Source organism: Vicugna pacos, chromosome 15 (assembly GCF_048564905.1).
Source record: "Vicugna pacos chromosome 15, VicPac4, whole genome shotgun sequence".
Taxonomy (NCBI): domain Eukaryota; kingdom Metazoa; phylum Chordata; class Mammalia; order Artiodactyla; family Camelidae; genus Vicugna; species Vicugna pacos.
Genome location: NC_133001.1, coordinates 41,564,963 through 41,583,967, shown reverse-complemented (window position 1 = coordinate 41,583,967; position 19,005 = coordinate 41,564,963). Strand labels below are relative to the sequence as shown.

At 46.0% G+C, this 19,005-nt stretch overlaps 1 long non-coding RNA gene across 2 annotated transcripts in view; it reads right to left on the bottom strand.

Annotated features, from left to right (window-relative positions):
- The window catches only part of LOC107033899 (uncharacterized), a 144,379-nt gene that overhangs the window by 79,657 nt on the left and 45,717 nt on the right, over positions 1-19,005 (bottom strand). The window lies entirely within an intron of this gene.

Sequence of the window (19,005 nt, the reverse complement as noted above, 5' to 3'; positions counted from 1 at the left end):
AATGTTGCTACCCAATATTTAGTCTTCCTTCTTCCTTAGTAACAGAACTCGCAATTTTTAGTTGAAATAGGGCCACCCAATAAAAGATTATATTTTCCATCCTCCCAGGCAGCTAGATGTGACTATGTGACTAAGTTCTGGCCAATGAGATACAATTGGGAGTGGTATGGGGATACTTCTAGGAAACATCTTTAAACAATAATTGGCTTGTGCCCTTTCCCCCTACCCCTTTCTACATCTGGCTGCCTGGAATACAGATGTGATGACTGGAGCTCCAGCTGAATCTTAAACCATGAAGATAGAGATGTCTTTGAGATGATATGGCAATTAACTGGAAGGGGTCCAGATCCCTAACAGCTTTGTGTATCAGTCCTGGGATGCCTATTTCCAGAATTCATTCACATGAGAGAAAGTAAATAAACTTCTATCTCATTTTTAAGCCACTGTTATTTTGGGTTTTCTGACACATGCAACTGAGCCTAATCCAAACTAATTCAAAGCCAGGTTGTGAGTGGCCTGAGGACTTTGGACTTCATTATACAGGCAATAAGGAGCTATCAACAGTTTATAAGCTGTGGAGTAACTTGATGTGGAGAAATAAAGGAGGAAGGAAAAGAAATGACCCAAGATGTAAAGGGACTATGGAAACTTATTTTTGTTGACAGAAATGAGGAACTGTGATTTGAAGGGAAGGTAGGTTTTAAACTTGTGGACTTCAGGGTGACTGCATTGATTCCATGTTAAAAATCCAAGAAGGAGCTGGGGATGTAGAAGCATATCTTAAAAGAGAGGTAAGGACTGGCTATAGACTTGGAATTACTTGTGTCAAAGTAATAGATGACACATTACCACATGGATGAACCTGGAGGACATTATGCTACATGAGATAAGCCAGTCACAAGAAGGACAAATACTGTATGACTCCTCTTATATGAGGCACCTAGAGTAGTCAGATTCACAGAGACAGGAAGTAGAAAATTGGTTGCCAGGGCTGAAAGGGGGAGAATGAGGAGCCAATGTCTAATGGGGACAGAGTTTCAGTTTTACAAGAAGAAAAGACTTCTGGAGACAGATGGTGGTGATGGTTGTACAACAATATGAATGTACTTAATACCACTGAACTGTACACTCAAAAATGGTTAGGATGGTTTTAAAAAGGTACATACGTAAATACATGAATAAATATATTAAGAAAATAGTTAGAAACTTTAAAAAGTAATAGCCAATATCCCAAGAGTAGATGAGGTTTCCTGGAAAAGAGGAAAGTGTGAGGAAGAGAAGGAAACTAAAGAAAGAGGGACAGTCGGTCTGAGAGATGGAAGGAGAGGAAAGAAAGGCTTTATGTCACAAAAAGCAAAGAGGGAGAGAATTTGTGACATGATTAGGAAACTTTTGGAAAGTAGCAAAGCCAGAGAGAGAGAGAGAGAGATTGTTCAACCTGGACCTGCATGAAGAACAACACAAGCACCCATCGGTTGTAATTCTTTTCAAAATAAAAGGGCTGCCTGCATGAAGTGAATGGAGAATCCAGCCAGCCAGAAGTCAGTTTCTGAGCTAGGATAGAAATCCAGAAATGCAGGGTAAAAAGTGCCAGGAGCACGCTGCAGGAGATGCCCAGGAAGATGGAGATAAATGGTCCCAGAGAGAACAGAATTCTGGAAAAGAATCTTCACTGTTTTAAAACTGCTCCCTCCACTTTGAGTGATCTTTAATATTTGACCCAACTGTGGTCACTTCAAGAATGAACTGAGGCAGGTGGAAAAAACCTTGGCTTAATGTCTGGTAACAGAATTCCTCTTAGGGAAGAAACTGTTCCCATAGAAGAGTACCTTTGCAAACCTTCAGACGGCAGGTATGACTGGAGGCACAGGCTAGCAGGAAGCAAGCTGACAAAGGAGAAAGGTAAACCGGGAGCATCGCGAAGGGATGAGAGGACACAGAAGGGGACCAGCAGGCGTATCAAGGGACCAAAGAACTAAAAATAGAGAGCTCTCATAGTCCATTGTTTGCAAGTCTGTAATGAAAACACACTCCTTCTGTCTCCTCAAACTTTATTAGAGTAGGGAGGTTTGGGTAAAAAGTAAGGAACAAAGGATGAATTCCCTGTTGGCACAAACAGCAGGGTAGCAATAAATGGAGAGGCCCAAGGCCAGAGCAGAGAACAAGAACTTGTTGGAGACAGGAAGCTGGCACCAGAGGTGACCTTGACAATGAGAGCAGGAAGCCCCAGGCAACATCTGGGGTGGATTACCATAAAGGTCTGGCTTCACTGTGTCCACAGTTGTGCGGGGCTTGGGGCTGTTGTAACAGCCAATCAATCTTTTTAGCGATATATTATTTGTATCCTTATTCAGTCCCCGTCCTATCTCCTTCAATCCTACTTAACAAGTTGCGAAGAGGAGGGGGCGGTTCACAGTGTCACATGAAACAGATCAAAGCAAAGGAGAACTAAGGAAAGGTCATCAGATTCGATGGCATTGGGAAGAGAATTTTCAGCAGGAGTAAGGTCGTGGCGCTACATACAATGATGTAGATTGTGCACCACTCAAAGGCAGCCCATCAGCAGGGCACCCTCCCTTCTGAGTCATCACAGAGTGGATACTCATGACAATTTTCCAGCTACAGGCAGAAAAGTGTCTTGAGGAATAGGTCCCTTTTATCAATTGGCACAAGGTGCCTGATGGGCCAGCAGCAGCCTGGGCGGGGACAGAAGGCAGATGGCACAAAGGTTGTAAATGAATTGCTAGTGAAGAAATGAAAGCCATGTATTTGTAGCTCCTACATGAGGATTATGTTATTTATCTATAGCTGCATGACTAATTACTCCAAATTTTAGCAGCTTAAAACAACAAACATTTATTACCTCACAGTTGTGTGAGTCAGGAATCCAGGAGCAGTTTAGCCGAGCGCATTTGGCTCTGGGTCTCTCATAAACCTGCAGTAAAGCTGTCGGCTGGGGCTGCAGTCATTTCAAGACTCAACTGGGGCTGAAGGATCCACTTTTGGGCTTTCTCATGGGGAAGTTGGCAGGCTTCCATTCCTCCCAACTGTTGGGCTGAGGGTCTCAGTTCCTCACCACACACGTGGGCGTTTCCATAGAGTTGCTCACAACATGGCTGTTCGCTTAGCTACCCCACCCCCATGTGAATGATGCAGGAGAAAGAGAAAAGTAGTGGGAGGGGATGGGGGGAGTAGGGAAGGAAGGGAAGATGGGAGAAGGGGAGGAGAGTGGAGGGGAGGAGGAGAGGAGAGGGAAATGTGGATACATTTCTGATACAGAACCCAGAGTCCTTTTATAACCTAATCTCGGAAGTGACAACATCCTTTTTGCTCTATTCAGTTCTTGGAATAGGCCAGTAAATCCAGCCCTCTTTCAAAGGGAGAGGATTATTCTAGAGTGTGAATACTGGGAAATGGGGGTTATTGGAGGCCATTTTAGGGGCTGCCTGGCAAGATTTAAAGGCTCAACCACTCTTTCAGAGGGAAGGGAGAATCTTTCTCTCACGCCAGGGGTGAAATCATTCAGGGACAAACAGAACTTGGGAAAAGTTCTAAGCTCACTTTCAGCAGAAGCCAGAGTGTGCTCCTGTTAGTGACACAGTGCCCGAGTTGAGCCTGATGGCAGAAATGATTGTATCTGCTGCTCCTCGGCGGGAACGTGGTCATTTGCTTTACGGGGATTTCACTTTGGTGCCGGAGCAAGTTGTCTGCATCGACTTCATGTGGTTATAAAGAAAGTTCATGAATGCCAACAAAGGTTTCTAATCCGGAGGTACAGCCCATGCAAAAATCTAAAGAGGTGTTCAAGGAAAACAAGGCACCTCACAGGCCGGCTTTGTTTCTGCTTTCTGCGTGGGCAGACCTGTTAGTCAGAAGTGTGGAGGGAAAAGAAGACTCACCAGATCAGCCAGTAACAGGTAGCACCTGTTTCCAGCCCCGCCAATCTCCAGGGCTGCCCAGGTCCTCTAGAAGGCTGGGCTTGAGGCTGCCAACTCTCCCCTAGAATAAAAGTCTGTGTAGAGAGCAGGCTCTTATCTCACCCTGACTCATTCCCCCCATTAGACTCACTATGCTTTTAAGCTTCTGAAGCACAGGGATTAAGAGAGGTGTTCTCCACTTGAAACATATCATTAGATGACAGCCAACTCTTCTGGATTCTTTTAGAGGTGCCTGGAATTTCTGAACCATTCTAGAGTTGATTCAATCCATAAATATTTATTGAGGGTCTGTTATGATGATGGGTCAGCTCCAGGCCATAGGCTGCCTCAAATAAAGTGGGCCAGGAACTATGAGGTGGGTCAAGATGCTGGGCATGGTGACAGGTGGTTGGCATGCCAGAGATTACAGCTGGGGGTCAGTTCATTGGGAAAGGAGATGTGCAGTTACCATGGACCCAAACATCAAAGTCAAGGGCCGACGCTGACAGAGGAGCAAAGGCCAGATACACATCACACAGAATCTGCATAAGAGAGCCAAGGCTAATGCTCAGTAGTTCCCAGGGAACAGAGGAGACATAGTCCTGGCCAGAGAGTAGAGGCTGAGAGCCAGTATCCTTTCTGGAAAACAGGGGTCATTTCTTACATGGTCAGCATCCTATCCCCAATATCTGGCACAGTGATCAATTCAGGTGCTCGGGCCAAGCAGGAGGGCAGGGCTGTGATCATCTATGTAGATACCCATACGTCAAGGTTTGGGGTCCAAGGTGGGCATCAGGAAACAAGCAGGGAAAATTGTTCAGACCCAGAGTCTGGGAAAGGCAGCTCAGGATCCAGAACAGGCGGGTGGGGTCACCTAATAGCCCAATGAAGTTATAAAAGCTGGTTCCAGGAAATTCTCAGGATTAATTGTAGAATTAATTTCACGATTAGTCATTTTAAGCAGCCTTCTTTGCTGGACTGAGGACTGAAACCATGTCCATCTTACTCATAGGGTGTCGCCAGCCTGCCACAGAGCCTGGCATGAAATACATGCTCAGTAAGTGTGTGTGCAGGGAGCAACTGCTCCCAGAGAAAAGTGGGGATCTGCAGGGGCTAGAGCACAGGTCCAGGGCCCAGAGAGTCCTCACAGGTCAATGCAGAGGGAGAAATGTTTTTCTTCCAAGTTATAGAAATCAGGTGAAGCCAACAGAGCCCAGATTTCAGATTGAGAGCAGGCAACAAGATGCCAACCTTCTATTTCATGTTCCTCACATTGTCACCCTCCTGGGTCTCCTTCAGAAGAGAGATGGGGACTCAAATGACAACAGTCATTCACCATTCCCATGGCCCAGTCTCTGATGGCTATGCGTAGGTGGAAACCAAGCTAACAACTTCAGCATGAGACTGAAATATTCCGTATCCCCATGTCCAGGTGGGTGGACTTGAGCAAGTCATTTAACTGGTCTCTATTGTAGCCTCAAACTGTTTCCTCATCTGTCCTGAGCAGAAGCTTTTTAGTTTGATGTAGTCCCATTTGTTTATTTTTGCTTTGGTTACCTTTCTTTTGGTGTCAAATTCAAAAAATCATTGCCAAGACCACTGTCAAGGAGCTTACTCTCTCTGCGTTTTCATCCAGGAGTTTTAGTTTCAGCGTACGTTCAAGTCTGTCATTCATTTTGTGCTGATTTTTGTAAGATAGGGTTTAGTTTCATTCTTTTGCTTGTGGCTGTCTATGTTTCCCCAGCACCATTTATTTAAGAGACATTCCTTTCCCCATTGTATATTCTTGGCTCCTTTATTGAAAATTAATTGACTATATATGCACGGGTTTACTTCTGGGCTCTCTATTCTGTTCCACTGGTCTATGTACCTGTTTTAATGACAGTACTATACTGTTTTGATTACTATAGTTTTGTAATAGTTTGTGGTTTAAAATCAGGAAGCATGATGCCTCTAGCTTTGTGTTTTTTCTTCTCAAGATTTCTTTGACTATTTGGGGTCTTTTGTGTTTCCATACAGATTTTAGGATTGTTTTTTCTATTTATGTGAAAAGTGTATTGGAATTTTTATAGAGATTGCATTGAATTTGTAGATTGCTTTGCATAGTATGAACATTTTAACAATATTAATTCTTTCAACCTATGAGCTCAGAATAGCTAAAGGAAATCATCACAAAATAAAAGGGCAACCCATAGGACAGAAGAAAATGTCAGCAAACCACCATATCTGATACAGGATTAATATCCAAAATATATAAGGAACTCATATAACTCAGCAAAAAAACAAATAACCCAATTTGAAAATGGGCAATGGATCCAATTAGATATTTTTCCAAAGAAGACACATAAATGGTCAACAGGTATATGAAAAGGTACTCACGAATTATCAGGAAAATGCAAATCAGAACACCATAATGAGATATCATTTCACACCTATTAGAATGGCTGTTATCAAAAAGACAAGAAATGCTGGCTAGATTGTGGAGAAAAGGGAACCCTCCTACACTGCTGGTGGGAATGTAAACTGGTACCATCACTACAGAAAACACTGTGGATATTAATCAAGAAATTGAAAATAGAACTTCCACATGAGCCAGCAATCCCACGTCTGGGTATATATCCAACAGAAACAAAACCACTATCTCAAAGAGACATCTGTACTTCTATGTTCATGGCAGTATGCATCACAATAGTCAAGGTATGGAAACAATGTAAGTGTCCATTGATGCGTGAATGGTTCAAGAAAACGTGGTATCAGTATACAATGAAATATCATTCAGCCTTAAAAAAGAAGGAAATCCTATCACTTGCAACAACATGGAAGAAACTAGAGGGAATGATGCTAAGTGAAATCAACCAGATAAAGACAAATCCTGCATGGTATCACTTATAGATAGAATCTAAAAAATAAATCCACATTTCTTTTTAAAAGGTCAAACTCATAGAAACAGAGATTAAGAAAGTGGTTGCCAGGGGCTGGGGGAAGAAATAGGAAGAAGCTGGTAAAAGTGTACAAACTTTCAGCTACAACATAAGGTCTGATGATCTACTGTAAACATGCTGACTATAGTTGACTGTATCTGTACAACTGAAATTTGCTAAGAGAGTAGAACTGAAGGGTTCAAACACACATACACACACACACACACACACACAAAGGCAAATGTGTGAGGTGATGGATGTGTTAATTAACTCAATGTGGGGAATCCTTTCCCAATACATATGTGTTTCAAATCATCATGTTGTAACTTTAAATATCTTACCATTGTGTAAATTATACCTCAATAAAGCTGAAAACAGAACAAAACAAAACAAGAAACTATTTCCTCATCTGTAAAATGAAGGCACTAGGCTAGGAAAAGACTCTGTGGTTTTTTTTCTTTCCTGATATCCTGTGATTCAATTTTTCTGGTCTGTTTTGAAGAGGATTCGGATTAGGACTGACCCACGATGAAAACATGTGGTGGCTCCTGAGCTTCTGAGGAGCACTGGATTGGGTCTAGAAGAAATGCATGCAGGCACCCTCTGTCTTCCGTTTCCATGGCGTTTGGTTCTGGAACGCCGTGTCTGTGAGGAAGGTGAGGCATATTTCCTGTAGGCAGTTGCTTATGTTCCCTAGGCCCTCTGGGGAGGAAGCAGCATGACAAAGCTGAAAGCCTGCTGGACTTAGAAATGAGGAGACCTGGATGCTGGTTCCAAACCAGGCGTGACTTGGCAACTCGCCCACCCTCTTTGGGTGTCCATTTGCACATCTCTGGTGGACAGAATGCCCACCCTGCCAGCCTCATGAGACTGTTGGAAAAGGCCCCCCCAAAAAATTAAGTGCTAAACAGATGTGTCATATTGTTACAAACATCCTGTCAAATGGCTGGTAGGACATGAGGGAACAGGCGGAGCAAATGGTCCCTAGTTTGTATGCACAAAGGATTCTCTAAAGATTTGTACATTCTAGAAAATGATGATGAAAGTTGGACTTTGTGAGTCTGTCTGGTAATGTGGCAATGTGGCATAGCTGTCAGACCAGTAAAACCAGAGGATCACGATTCCGACATTGCTATTTACTAGCTGAGTGACTGTGTGCCTATCACTTCATCTCCCTTGAGCCTCAGTTTCCTCATCTATAAAATGGGCATAATCTTCTTGCCCTGCCTACTTTCCAAAGACCTCACTGGATCAAATAAGATCGTTGTTTCTAAAAATGTGGCTCGCTCTAAAGAACACACTGGGCATCAGTGCTGCTGGGAGTGTTGGGCACTTAGCAGAAACTCCTAGTAATTAGCCCTGCTGAGCCAGTGAGGCACATAGAATAGACAGACACCTACATGAGATGATTTTTGGGCAACTACAAGGCTTTATCTGCCTCCAAAACTTTCCCCTCCTCCCCAGCCTAGACTCCTTCCCCCTTAGAATCACTCCCATGGAGCAAGTTCAGTTGAGAGACAGCTTGGAGCACAAGGGTGTCCGGGCAGAGGGCAAGGAGGGGCTGGAATCCAACCTTGATTTCACCCAGTAGGGCTTGTGCCTGCCCAGAGGGAGGGGTGCTTTTCTCGAATGCTCATGGATGGCCTGCCCTATGGACCAGCATATCCCTCACGTGGAGATTAGGAAGCAAGTGATCAGGATTTAAATGATCAAATGTTCCCTGGAATGGGAGGCTCACTCTTCCCCTGCCTCCTGCTAGTAAATAGAATTCTGGAGAAATCAAATGCCAACCAGCGAATTCTCTGTCTGTGTGTAAACCTCAGTCCTCGGGGGTGTGGCAAGAGAGGGCAGTATGATGGAACCCACTCAAGAAGCCCAGTGTTGGCCCTGGGAGCTGCAAGTCGTGGGCCAATGCTGGATGAGAGAGCAGGGCAGAGAGGCACCCATTGGGTTCTGGGGGAAGAGGTAATGGAGGGTAGCTTGTCCAACACAACCTGGCCTGACCTCAGACTGTTGCTGAAAGTCAGTCCTTCCAGATTAAGCTGTAGGGGAATAGCTACATGTGAGGGGTCCCAGGGCTCCACTTTCTGACCTCTTGAATGAGCTCTTAGCTTTCCCCTCAAAGTGCTCGCTCATTCTGGCAACATGGGCAGAACCTGAGCACAGCTAGGTGGCTTCAAGTCAACAGGAATAAGCAGCCAAGGCCACTCCAAGGTCGCTGCATCAACATGGACTCTAGAGACTCTCGTGCCCCCTCCTTTCTCTCCAGAAGAGACACCCCATTGTCTGAGACAGTCCTCCAGGAAGTTCTGGGAACTGGACTCTGGACAATAAACAGAGACAGTGGATGGTGCCATCATGGCACCATAATGGGAAGGGAAGGAGGTTCTCCTTCAGGGTGGGTAGCATAATAAACCCGGGTGTAGCTCCCCATAAACCTTGGCAGTGCAGCCTTGCAGCCAAGGGCATGCGAACCTCACAGCAAGGGGGTGGGTCTGGAGCCAGGCATCCCCTCCAGCTTTCTAGACAAGCAGAGGGGCCACAAAAAAGGGCTTTCCTTCTGGTGGAATGAGGGCTCTAACTTAACCCTTCCCTGTGGAATCCATCCCCTCACCTGGGAGTCTGAGAAACTTACCTACGGAGAGAAGGAAAAAGAAGAAGACATTGCACACCCTCCCTGAACCTCCCATTTTGAAGAATGTGGAATAAAGGGCTACTTATTATCAGAGATCTGGATGAAGTCGTAGACGTAAACCCTTCAAAGTATTTTCAAAAGTTCCTTCAATTTTAGTGCAAAATTAATCTGAAGGCCACAGAGTCACCTCTTTTTAAGAACAGATACTATGTGAATATATTATCGCAGCTGACCCTTCCAGCCCTCACTTCTCGTGCTGTTGTCCGTACTTTTTGGTATGTTTGAACACCCTTGGAGCATTAGGAAGAACACTCAGTCCAATTTCTTCAGTTATAAGATGTGAGGTTTGAGCCAAGAATGTTTAGGTGCCTTTACAGAACTAAAATCCTATTCTTCCACTCTAAATTAAATTCCAACTACACGTGTGGAGTACCTGCCATGGGCCAGGCACCATGGTGAGTGATTCTGTGTACACGATCTTATTTAATCTATGATTCCATCACTGCACACCCACTTCCCAGCCAGACAAGTTTATGGAGATCTACCCAGGCTGGATGTCCCATCCCAAAGACACCCAAGGATGGACATTAAAAGTGATGCAGTGCATCCAGGAGGGAACATCCAAGATTCAAACAAACCCACATTCCACCTACAGCAGCAAGCATGAGGTGCTGGCAGAAAGGTGGATGCCTTGTAACAGATCCAAGAGGGAATGGGTACCACCTGCCTAGTCTATAGGTGGAAGAGAGCTGTTTAGGGCTGCAGTTCAGACACTTTCATACTTACAAAAAGCAATTGAAAGCTACTGGGTCATTCTATTTGCTCTTAAAGGGAGAGGTCTGGGCCAGGCAAAGAGAATGGTCGTGGGAGAAAGGAAGCTAAAACCAAAGGAGGCATTAAGGTCAAGTCCATGATTCTTGTGTTAAGACTTGAGGTGGATCTGCAGGTGTTCAGGAACAAGGCTTCCCATCTTTTCCCTGTTTCCCTAAGATTCTCTAGAGTTTCACGGTCCCCAGTTTGTGAAAACAACTCTCCTGAAGGTTTAGTTGACTCATGTACCTCTTCTCCTTGGTTAGCTGGCTCTCCTTAGGTCATAACGTAACTATTTGACTTTGAACGAGTATTTGAATTCACTGGGCCTCAGTGTTCTCAACTGTAAAACGAACCTTCTGAGGACTAAAGGAGATACCACCTGTTACATGCCTGGCACAGGATAAGCAGTCAGCAATTGCTGGATGTGAGTATTACTGTCCCTTCAAATGGGAGAGCCAGAAGAAGAGAACAGCCAATTTGGAGCCAGATCAACCCTACCGTCTTCCCTAAAGGACAAAGTGCCACTTCTTCCCTGAGGACATCGGTCTTTGGCCCATCCCATCAGGCACAGGACAGCTTGTAGTCACACAGCAGAGTCGGTCAGCCAACCACACGGCACCCCTGGGCCTCATCAAATATTGATGGGGTGTATGATGTCTTCTGAACACAATACACTGCTCCTCAAGCACGAGCCTGACCTTCCCTGACCCCAGAGGAGGGTGAGGACTTTCCACATCTTTAAGCGGCTGCATATCTAGTAAATCTTGCCCTCATCAAGGGCAACCATCACGTGTCCCATCCCTTTCATGGCAGGATGGAAGCCCCCACTGCCTGCTTTTCGGTTTTTCCTGAGAAGCCAGCTCCCCAAGAGGGAAGGAGCAGAGATGAAGACTCACATTGGAAGCACGTCTTCTGTGCCAAGGGCTTGACAGAGGGCTGTGTGTGCATAATCCATTTTAATCCCAACAGGAGCCCCTATAACATGGGCGGCACTGGCTGGAGTTTGTAGGTGAGGGCACTGGGATACAAGGCGATTCATTAGGTAGCTCAAGCAAGAACGCAGCATTTGTCGAGGGCAGAGCTGATATTTAGACCCATGTCTAAAATCGACGTGCTTCTGCGGACACTTCTGCTCAGGAAATGAGGACTGAGGAAGGTGGGGAACCTCCACAGCCCAGCTGGCACTATTCCTGGGACCACTGCCCTGGGCTCAGGCCCCCTCAGCTGTCCTCCTCATGCTAATCTTCCCAAAAGTGCTGTCTTCCTCGAAGGCTAATCACAAAGTCAAAACTGTAAGTCCTATGGGTCCCTGCTAAGCGATCTCTGACCAGATCAAGCGTCCTCACCCTCTGAACCAAACCTTGTTTTCAGCTTCTTTGTAAATAAAGTTACGTTTATTGCTTAAGAATCCCCATTAATAATGGATATTTACTGAGTGGTCCCTGCGATGGGACCTGGCACCAGGTCGGGGCATGTGGGACACAGGTGTGACACATCAATTTCTTAGCAGAACTGAAATCAGTATTTTCCCTCAAGTTATTTATAATCTACTTACAAGTCACAGGGATCATCCTAAGAGTCAATGGTATTTATAAAATGCATGAGAATTTAGATGTTCACTCCCTGTTAGAGCACCACCAAAGGACAATCATACATCTCCTGGGCTCTTCATGATAACCTCAGCGGTCAGTAGGGATTATCATGAGGAAACTTGGTCACAGAGTGTTTATGACTGTCCTAGAGTCACAGAGGCAGTTAGTACTGAGCCAGGACTGGAACCTGGGTCTGTCTTATAAATGATACGAACCACTGTTGTAGAGCCAGTCATTTTAAGGATAAAACGGAAACGAAAAATGTGGGCAAAGTGGAGAAGGGAAGTGGAATGGCTTGCCTCAGTTACACAGCTATCTGGGATTTGAACCCAAGCTCCGGAGTCTGGTGCTTAATCATACCTTCCTCCATGACAACTTGATTTCTATACCCAGTTCCCCTCCATGGAGGAAGCGGAAACCTAACTTCTGTCATTTTGTGATTCCTCTTCCCTTTTCTCTGCAGTATGTACAAGTTCCAGGGGCAAAGGGGCTTCTCGTCCTGAGGTTTGTCTGGGGTTCACTGACCTGTCTGGGCCTCAGTCATCATGCCCCACATGGGTTGCCCTCACTGTCCCCTGTTCCTGTCCTCCAGCAGGGTGCCATGCTTAGGGCCAGGGACTCATTCCCCTAGTCTGTGTCACATTAGACTTAGGAAATTCTGTGAGGCTGGCCAAGGCCTGGTAGGCCAAGGGCCACCATGCAGCCATCCGCTCTGCAGTCTTCCCACTTCTCAGGGCTCCAGTGCAGAAAGCACGGTGCAGGGCCCCCTTCCAGGGGCCAACAGCCTCTCAGCCCCCATCTCTTGCCTCCCTGATTTCAATTCTCTTGTGTTTCTCCCACACCTCCAGTCTATGCCCATAGTTCCCTCCAGTCTCCTGAAGACAAAGTTTATGGTGCCCCAAAGATGGGAAGATGCCTTCATTTCTCCCCCTGAGGGGACAGGTCCAGAAAGGCCTGGCTGCTTTTGGTGGAGTGGGGAGAGGGGTTATGGCAGGCAAGTGAAATACTTGGAGAGGAAAAAAGGCCAAGAAACCTTGATTAATAAGAAATTATCTACATAGATGCATATACATACTGAGGGAGATCTGAGAGCATGGATTTAGAAAGGCTTCACAGAATAAATGTAATTAAGGGAGGTCTTACAACAAGTAAACACTGATCAACCAAGAGGAGAAGAAAGACAAGCATGTCCACCCAGAAAGCCACCTGGCAGGGAGCCAGGGAAACTGAGGGGACAAGACTATGAATTGCTTCCTTCATGCTCGAATTAGAGGAAAAGAGAGACAACTAACTTCATTCATTCATTCTTGGGCGCCCACAATGTGCCTGGTGCTGGGGACTCAGCTGAGAACAAAGCTGACACCGAAGGTGTGTGGCAGGGTTGGGCCAGCGAGAGGCCACGAGGTCCAGCATTCCACATGGATGCCAGGCCACGTGTCCTCAAGGGCCAGCGGCTCCCAGGGTGAGGGGTGGACACGAGGTCACAGATGGAGAGTTCTTGGCAGAGGGCCTGATGGAAAGGCCGCTGCTATAGCAATGATCACTGTTTTGAGTCTTCCCCACTCAGGAGCCACGTCGCTGTTCGGACTCACGGGCATCTCCACTGTAGGCAGGGGCTGGGCAGAGGAAGCTGGGCACTCTACGTCACGCTCGGTGGCCCCGGGGACCTGTGTCTCCCGGTGCTGGCAGGGCAGCCCCAGACATTAGCTTTGGCACAAGCACTCCAGGCCCCCAAGCCTAGTGAGAAACCTGCTTCCCAGCATGACTCGCACATTCCTTCTGGGTGCAATGCCTTTATATGGACAAGTCCCTGGGCAGGGATCTAACTAACTCTTTACATGCCTTTGCAGAACCTCACACGGGAGAACAATTTCTCCTCTATCCACTGAAAATGCTGATGCCAAGGGAATGTTTTTGTTTGGTTATTATCCTGTCTCCTCTTGCTGAGATCCTGTAACAGTGCCAGTTAACCAGGGCGGGCATCTGTCTGAGCACCTCGAGGATGGGACTGAATCATCCCTAGGCGGAAGGGAGAGCTTGTTTAGTTGGGTTTGAGGTTGGCAAGAGTATTGTGTGCCTACTGTGTGCAAAGAGTGGTGTGAGATACACAAAGCTGGAAAATTCTTCATTTCAAGAGAGTCCCTGATACAAGAGGATAAATAAATAGTGGTAAGAAAAGGGAACAAGTAATCTGAAAGGAGGGAGACCCCCTAGACCATGGAGCGCTCGTAGAAAGCCTGAGTTTTGATGCAGAAGTCTGTTGGGAAAGGAAGAGACAATGCAGCTATTTGATCCTCCTCCACCCCAACCCAGAGTGATTGGATAAGGTCAGGCTGTGACAGAGGATCCCTGCTTATCTGTGACACCCCCCTGAGCTGGCCTATGTAACCTGGCCGCCTTATCAGGAGCCCTGTCCAGCACAGACAGTGAGGGTCAGCAGAGCAAGGAGGGTGGCAAGGTGGTTCCAGGTCCCCACCAAGAAAATGACAAAGCCCGGGCTACCACTAGACTGTGGAACAGCCTTCTAGAAGGTCCCCTTGGCACTAGGCACTCCCTACATCAACCCGTGCCAGGTGGGACTTCCATTCTGGACTCTCTGAAAGCCAGTTTGAAGAATGTCCATGTAGGTCTATCCCCTGCCATAAACCTTCAGGGGCTGCTTCCTACTGCCAAGCTCCTACATCAACTCCTCAGCCCAGCATCCGGTACCCTCTCATCATCTGATGGCAGCTTACCCTTCCAGCTTCGCCCCAGGTACTCACGCTGGTCCTCACTGAGAATACTCTCCCCTCGCTCCACCTCTTGAAATACCACCCTCTCTCTCAGGATGGCCTCAAATGCCCTTTCCCTCACAGAGGCTTCTCCGTCCCCACAACTCCCCCTTCCTGCCCATCCCACCCCACCTCCTGAAATGACCCTGCACTCTATACCTGCCTGGTGTCACCTGTCACGCTCCACCCAGAACTGGGCCTCTCTTACTCCATTAACTTGGCAGCTCCCTGAGATCAGCCCCCAGCCTGTCCCTGTCTGCCTCCCTTCACCATTAAAGGAGCTCTCTGTGCCTTTATCCCCTCCGGTGTCCCACTGTCCCTGCTCCCCTCCATGAGCCCCACCTCTCCCTCTCACAAGGCAGGTGGTCAGAGCCACCTGAAGCCTACTGGGGAGATTCTCTGGTACTTGTGCATGCAGTTAGCATCGCAAAGTCAGCATTGGATCACCCCTAAATACCCCAATTCCCTTTGCAAAGCACAAACTTTATCCTCCTCCTGGACTCCTCTATTTCTGCCAATACCACTGCCCAGTGCAACTGGGGCCTTCAAAACCCTCCTCTGCCCCCCACATGCTCAGAGTTCCCTCCGAATTCATTCCTCAACTGCCCTTTCCCCCACCCACACCTGTCTCTCCCTGACCTTGCTGCCGCCGTCCATCTCTCTTTTTCAGGCCACCCCCTCCAGCACCAGGCACAGATGGACCTTCCCTGGTTGTCAGTCTTCCTGCGCTTTCCTATTGTCAGACCTGGGTTCCCTCCTCTACGAAGATGGAGTAACATACACCCATTCGGCCAGGCCCAGTCCTCACACTGTTCCCTGTTTATGGCAGCCCTCACCAGGCTTGGCTACCTTTCAAACAGATGCTGTCAGGAGTCCAGGCTGGAAAGCCCAGAATCAGCTTTAACTCCTCCTCGCCCTTCAGTGCCCAGATCCACTCACTCTTCCGGTATAATGACTCTGGAATCTCCCTCTTCAGTTCCTTCACCTTCGTTTGTCATCACCCTCCAACACACTGATTACTCTCTCCTTCCAGGGGCTCCCTTGAGCTGTGGTTCCACTTCTATTCTAGTGCTGAGCATTGGGCTATGAGTCTGTGTCTCCCATCCCACTGTGAGGCTGGAGATGGGGCTCATCAATCCTGTATCCCTAGTGTGGAGCTAAGGTCTCTTTATATCATAGGTGTTCAATAAGTGAAGCATTAGATGAGTGCTACCCACTTGCCATGTGCAAAATCTGATGGGAAGTGCTAGGTGAACCTTGAACTTGCCCCCTTGGGATGGTTGGGTATGGACATACAAGATGGGTAACAGCAGCAGGACACCAGAGAAGTCCAGACTGAGTGCTGCAGGACTTCTCAGAAAGAAGAGGTGACCAGAGGCTGGGGCTTCCAAGGCATGCAGTAAAACAGACATCCCACTTAAGTAGAGAGTAAGGTTCATGCAAGGAAGAACAGGGGAACAGACAGGAGGGGTTCAAGAGGAAAAATGGCACTTAGCTTATAAGAGACAGTAAGTAGACCTGTTTGGGGAGGCCAGGTTGGGCAAATGGTCTGGAGTCCAACTTCTGGGTCAGAGAAACACCAGGCTAATACCAATCATTTAGCTAATTTTTATTGAGCACCTACTAGACACCAAACTCTCATCTATGTCTTGTTCATGAATTATCTTATTTCTTCCAAACTTCTGAGTTAATTCCTATAATTACAGCCATTTTATAGATGAGAAAACTAAAACACGGGATGGTTATATCACTTGCCTAGAGCCATACAGTGATTAAGTGTTAGAGCGGGGGTTCAAATCCAGAAAGTTTGATGCCAGTTCTCACACTCATATCCATTATCCTCAAAAGTCTCTCAGGCTAAGCTTTGGTCTTTATCCCGGAGGAAGCAGGGAGATATTAAAAATGGGGCAGGGAATATGGAATGTTCTCTAGGATAGATCACATACTCAGACATAAAACAGGCCTCAATACATTTAAGAGGACAGAAATTATTTCAAGCATCTTTTCTAACCATGATGGCATAAAACTAAAAATCAACCACAGAAAGAAAAATGAGGAAAAAAATGACTACATGGAGACTAACCAACAAGCCACTAAAAAACCAATGGGTCAACAATGAAATCAAAGAAGAAAATACCTTGAGAAAAATAACCATGAAAACACAACCACACAAAATCTATGGGATACAGCAAAAGCAGTCCTAAGAGGAAAGTTCATAGTGACACAGGCCTTCCTCAAAAATTAAGAACAATCTAAAGTTAACAACCCAACCTACCACCTAAAAGAATTAGAAAAAGAAAAAAGGGAAAACTGGGGAGCAGGGAAAGGAGAATGAAGAGTGTCATGCACCCACTGGGTAGTTTGGGGGGTATTCATCTATGAGCACTCCCTTGGATGCATCTGAAAAAGAAAGTCAATCGGGTTAATTCAGAAGAAAGGGAGAAAACACTGCTATAGAAAGAGCCCTGAATTTCAAAGGGAAACTTGGGTGTGAATTCCATATCAGTACTTATTTGCAACTTGGTCCTTTCTTGGGGACTCAGTTTTCCCCTCTGTAAATTGATAGGGAGAAGTGGGGTCCCTTCCAGCTCTGAGGTTCTATGGCTTTATGAGGATTTTGTAATGTGAGCAGATGGCTGCCTGAATTAATCCTCAGCATAGAATCAGCCAGACCCCAGCTCCAGCCCCACACCCTTTATGGAGCCTTCCTGATACAGCCTCTAACTCCTGTGCCCTTGTTGTTAGCACCAACACTGGTCACTTGACATGAATGGTTTCAAACCATTAAGAGACTTGGAGGGTTATGGCCTCAACTGAACCTACAGGCCAGGATGGTCTTGTCTTACACTCCTCTGGGTTTTCTCTCAGCATCTAACTCTGTACATATACAAAACAGATCTTCACTAAAGACATTTTGAATTTTGAATAACCCATAGGTGTGTAGGCCTGAGGTTACCCTACCTATGTTTTTAGGCCTGTCAGTTACATCGTGCACCAGGCAACCAGGACATATTCCTGCAACAGAGTTCCTACCTGCACTGACCTTGTACCCTTGCCACAGTCATAGACCCCTTCCCTGTACTCAAGGCCCAGTAATGCTACTTCTTGACTAAGTATTTATTCTTTTCTCAGTATCCTTTATCTATAAAATCAGACTAATAATACCTTCCTTCTAATGTGGTTGTGTGGATTAAAGAAGATAGTATGTGTTAAGGCATGTTGTATTTTATAAAATTCTGTCTAAATACAAAGTAATATAAATTCTACAAGGCACTGAACCAAGTTTAAGTTCTGACTCCAAAGTCAACTAGCTATTTAATTTGGACTAGCCATTTAATTTCTAGTCTCTTCCATCCTCATATGCATTATATCCCTTTAAAACCCCTGTGGTCATCTTGACATGCCTATTCCCACCCCTCCGCACTCCCAGGATCTAGGGATCAATTTTCTTCTCAGCCTTCAAGGCCTGGCTTAAAACCCTGATGCCCACTCACGTCAGAATTGATTCTCGCTTTTTCTGGGCCATCAGTTTAAACAATTTACACCTCTCCTGCAACTGACTTCCTCCTGATTATATATCCATCTTCCTCTCTAGACCAAGGGTTAGCAAACTTTTTCTATAAAGGTCCAGATGGTAAACATTTTGGACTTTGCGGGTTATATCGTCCACTATTGTAGCATGAAGGCAGTCATAGACAATATGTAAATAAATGGACTTGGCTGTGTGCTAATTAAACTTTATTTACAAAAACAGGCACTGAGCCAGAATTAAGCCAAGGACCACCTCTGCTGTAGACTGTCAGCTCCCTAAAGTACTGACAAACTCTTTTTCATGTCTGTATCTTCACTTGTAGCTTCAAAGCCAAGCACAGAGTTTAGCCCTAAGAGGTTTCTTAAATAATTTATAAATTAATAAATAGCAGTAATAAGAGTAGTATCCTTTTATTGAAGACTTATTGGATGCAAACTACTTGGAACTCTGTAAGAAGGGTATTTATTATTTAATTTTACAGATGAAGAAAATAAGAGATAAGTACTTTGCCTGTAGAGCTGGTTAAGTAGCAGAGCAGAGAGTCACGGCCAGGTCTGTGCAAATGGAACCCACCATGCCATACCATGGGTATCTGCAAACATTAATCAGATTGAATTTGAGTGGTACAGTTGAACTAGATGTCTTCTAGTTTTCCTGGCAAAGTCAGCAAAAGAATTTTCAAGTCCCAGCCTGGCTTCCCATCTGCCCCACTAGGCTGTGGGGGAAACACAGTTTGAAATGTTCATTTGTCTCCTCCTCACTTGCCCAGTGCTGGTCCCCACATCTGCTCTGGCACACACAGCCAGCAACAGACATCCTGAGAC